At 38.4% G+C, this 4,757-nt stretch overlaps 1 pseudogene; it reads left to right on the top strand.

Annotated features, from left to right (window-relative positions):
- Positions 1–3,929: 3,929 nt before the first annotated feature.
- LOC110216517 (small ribosomal subunit protein uS19 pseudogene) lies at positions 3,930–4,403 on the top strand (annotated as a pseudogene).
- Positions 4,404–4,757: the final 354 nt, after the last annotated feature.

Raw genomic sequence — 4,757 nt, 5'->3', positions numbered from 1 at the left:
GGGAGGGCAGGGAACACGCATTTATTAAGCACCTACTATGTGCCAGGTAGTGTGCTAAGCACTTTACAAATATTATCTCATTTGATCCTCACAACCACAACCACTGTATGAAGTGTCATTATCAAAATTTTCCAGTTGTGGAACCTGAGTCAGATAGAGATTAAGTGACTTGCCCAGGGTCACGCAGTTAGGAAATACGTGAGGCTGGGTTTGAACCTTCCTGACTGCAGACCCAGTGTTCCATCCACTGCACCACCTCAATGTCTTAAAGTACACTAATAGTGAGGCACACACGTACAGAATATGGATTTGCGCATTCCTGGCCCAGAAGTCCTCTTCTCAATTTATGGAAGGAGTCTTCCCAAGGTTCTTCTTACTTACAGATTTTTTTTTCAGTGAGGCAATCAGGGTTAAGTGACTTGCCCAAGGTCACATAACTAGTACGTGTCAAGTGTTTAGTCTGAGGCTGGACTTGAACTCAGGTCCTCCTGACTTCAGGGCTGGTGCTCTATCTACTGTGCCACCTAGCTGCTCCTTTACTTACAGATTTCTGCTGAGCTCAAAGGATACATGTCTTTCCAGAGTTCACAAACAGCTCTTCTCTTTGCTACAAGAGTCACAATCCCTGAAGCTGCCAACATCCGCAGGTGACTCTCTTTCCACATCTCTGTGGGTCTTTGTCAGCCACTACTGCTACAGTGGCCACTGCTACTGCTTCTGATAAATTCTGCTGGGGGGGGCGGTGGATTGTGAGCTGCTGCTGGGGCATCTGATGGATCTCCAAAACTTCCAGGGTCTCCTAAGTACTGCCCTTGAAGGAACACTCATTCACTGAAGATCAGGAAAAAGCAAACTCAAAAGAAGCACAGGTGTCCATGTTCTCATGGACACACAGAGGCACGATGGGAGAAAGGGATCTCTCCTTCTCCCCAACTCTCAGCAGCTCAGGGCAGTGATTTCCTCAAGTAAAAGAGAGAAGTCTGGTAGACATGCAAATTCTGTGCTGGCAAAGCATCTCCTCGATCATTGGCTCTTCCTGCTTCATAGCCAACTAAAAGACTTTTCATCATCATACAACATCGGTCATACATAGCTGGAAAAAGCCTTCCTAAGTTCCACATATTGCATTGGAGAAAAGCAGGAGAAAGCTGGGCATATTCTGTACAAGTCCCTAGAAGGACATATCTAAGCATGCTCTAAGGCCGAGGGCTTCATTGGACAGTCATCCCACCATATTTTCTCCCATACTGAAAAATTTGCTATGCTTCTCAGATCTCCGGGGGTGTACTTGAGATCACTGTCCGTAGTCCCAGTCCAGAATAGGTCTCTGGGGTCCTAAGAAAACTCAGACTTTGTCGGGTTTGTTTATTTTTTTGGCTAGGCAATGGGGTTAAGTGACTTGCCCAGGGTCACACACCTAGCAAGTGTTATGTGTCTGAGGCTGGATTTGAACTCAAGTCCTCTTGAATCCAGGGCCAGTGCTCTATCCACTGTGCAACCTCGCTGCCCCCTAGACATTGTTTTTTGAATGCCTTCCTCAGTGCCTGTACAGAAGAGTTGCTGAAAAGGCCACATGGCACAGTCAGTCAGTAAATTAAAAAAATCAATCAAGCATTTATCAAAAACTTATTATAAGGCAGGCACTACACTAAGCTCTGAGGATATACAGAAAGGCAACAGTGTTCATTGATTTTCAGGATTTCTATGCTGTTGCGTCACTGGGGATTTTATGATTTTTTATAATTCTTTTTTTTTAGTTGCATGACCAATTCATTGATGTGCTCTTTCTCTTTTCATTGATGTTAGCATTTAGAGACATTATTTCTTTCTAAGAGCTGATTTGACTGCATCCCACAAATTCGAGTATGTTGTCTCATTGTTGTCATTATCTTTAATTAAAATTGATTGTTTCTATGATTCATTCTTTGACCCACTCATTCTTTTTTGTTTTTTGTTTTTTTTTTTTTACTTAATAACATTTTCCAATTACATGCAAATATAGTTTTCAACATTCATTTTTATAAGATTTTGAGTTCTGAATTTTTCTCCCTCTTTCCTTTCCCTCCTCCCACCCCAAGACAGCAAGCCATCTGATATAGGTTATACATGTACAATCATGTTAAACATTTCCACATTAGTCGTGTTGTGAAAAAAGAATCAGAACAAAAAGGAAAAGCCCATGAGAAAGGAAAAAAAGTGAAAATAGTATTCTTTGATCTGCATTCAGACTCCATAGTTATTTCTGTGGATGTGGATAGTATTTTCCATCACCAGTCTTTTGGAATTGTCTTGGATCATTGCATTGCTGAGAACAGCTAAGTCTATCAGAGTTGGTCATCATACAATGTTGCTGTTACTGTGTACGATGTTCACCTGGTTCTGCTCCCTTTACTCAGCATCAGTTCATGTAATTCTTTGCAGATTTTTCTGAAGTTGGCCCACTATATTTCTTACAGAACAATAGTGTTCCATCACATTCATACACCACAACTCGTTCAGCCATTCCTCAATTGATGTGACCCCTTCATTCCTCAGAATTAAGTTATTTAGTTTCCAATTAATTTTTAGTCTACACGTTAGAAGGCCATTATTGAAAGTAATTTTTATTTCATTGTGGTCAGAAAAAGATGTATTTAATATTTTTGCTTTTCTGTATTTGTGAGGTTTTATGTCCTAATACTTGGTCAATTTTTGCAAAGGTCCTATACGTGGTTGAGAAATAGGTATGCTCCTTTCTATTTCCATTCAACATTCTCCAGAGGACTGTCATATCTAACTTTTTAAAATTCTATTATCTCCCTAACTTCTTCTTTGTTTATGTTAATGATAGACTTATCTAGTTCTAAGATAGAGTAAATTTATGGCCCTTATAATTATACTTTTACTTTCTATTTCCTCCTATAACTCCAACAGAGAGGTGATGGACTAAATATGTAGAATGAGACTGACTTTTTTTTTTAAATGGCCAATATGGGAATTCTTTTTGCTTGATATGTATTTGTTACAAAAGTTTTATTTTTCTTTTTTTTTTCGTTGAAGCAGGGTTAGGAGGAAGAAAAATAAATACTTGATTTTTTTTAAAAAAACTAATTTAAAATACAGAATTTAAATAACTAATAATTAGAAAAACATACATTAAGGCAACCTTGAGGTTCCACCTCACAGCTATTAGACTGGCAAAGATGACAAAAGAAGAAAATTACAAAGGTTAGAGGGACTGTGGAAAAACAGGTAAATGAGAGCACTGTTGGTGGAGCTGTAAATATGTCCAGACATTCCAAAAAGCAATTTGTACTATGCCCAGAAAGTCACAAAACTGGGTATCCCTTTTGACCTAGCCATGCCATTACTGGGACTATACCACCCAAGAAATAAAAGAAAATGAAAAGGATTTATGTATACAAAAATATCTATAGCAGCTTTTTTCATGACATCAAAAACTGGAAACCAAGGGTGTGTCCTCCTATTGAGGAATGGCTAAATAAATTATGATATCTGAAAATAATAGAATATTATTTCCCACAAGAAATGGAGAATTTCAGAGAAAACTGGGAAAACTCTATGAACTGATACAAAAGTAAGGTGAGGAGAATTATGAGAACAACTTATACAATGATAACAATATTAAGAAAAAAAAACTTTGAAAGACTTTAGAATTCTGACCAATGCAGTGATAAATAAGGAGAATAAAACAATAAAGATGAAACATACTCTTCACCTTCTGACAGAACAGCAACAAAATAAAAATTCAGGAAAAAAAATCCATTTTCAGACATGGTTTAATTGGGAATTTATTTTGTCAGACCATGTAGATAGGAAGTGAAGGATTTATTTTTCCTTTAAAAAATGCTAAATGGGGAAGAGGATACTGGGAAAGACGACTTAATAAAATGAAAGCTTTATTACTTAAAAAGCATTTTAAGCTTTTCCTGACAGCAGACAAGATGGCAGAAATGGAGCAGAAGAAGAAGGGAACCTTCCGAAAGTTCACCTACCGCGGTGTGGACCTGAATCAGCCGCTGGACATGTCCTATGAACAGCTCAGGCAGATGTGCGGTGCTAGACAGCAGCGGCGACTCAACAGCATCCCCTCCTAAAGCACCTGAGGAAAGCTAAGAACAAGGCACCCCCCATGGAAAAGCCCGAGGTAATAAAGACACACCTTCGGGACATGATCATCCTGCCTGAGATGGTGGGAAATATGGTGGGCGTCTATAACGGCAAGATCTTAATCAAGTAGAAATTAAGCCCGAGATGATTGGACACTTACCTGGACGAATTCTCTGTCACCTACAAGTCTGTAAAACACGGCAGGCCGGGTATTGGAGCCACCCACTTCTCTCGTTCCATCCCTCTCAAGTAACCCAGATCCTAACAATAAAAATAAGAAGCTTCTTAAAAAAAAAAAAACATTTAAAAAATGGTGAGCTGGGGAAAAATACATAGAGTTGGATGGGAGAAAGGTTCAGAGGGAGGCATGGATAAGCAAGGCAATGTTAATACCTACCACCCTCAACTTAATGTATATTTTAAGAAATAAGCTGTATACAGTGGATTCATAGTATCATTTACAATCCCTATTCTCTAGTCTTCTTTGTGTATGGAAGTGTTTATGGTTGTTGATGATCTTCTAGTTCATAATTTTAAAAAATAAATATATTTATAATGGCAACATGTTAGCAACTTTCATGTCAACTTGATCTATTGTTCATTTAATCAATTAACCATTCAACAAATATTTATTGAGCATCTGCTGT

This window comes from Phascolarctos cinereus, unplaced genomic scaffold, assembly GCF_003287225.1.
Source record: "Phascolarctos cinereus isolate Bilbo 61053 unplaced genomic scaffold, phaCin_HiC Scaffold_4;HRSCAF=312, whole genome shotgun sequence".
Classification (NCBI taxonomy): domain Eukaryota; kingdom Metazoa; phylum Chordata; class Mammalia; order Diprotodontia; family Phascolarctidae; genus Phascolarctos; species Phascolarctos cinereus.
The sequence above is the reverse complement of the archived record's forward strand: the minus strand, read 5'-3'. Positions and strand labels throughout refer to the sequence as shown.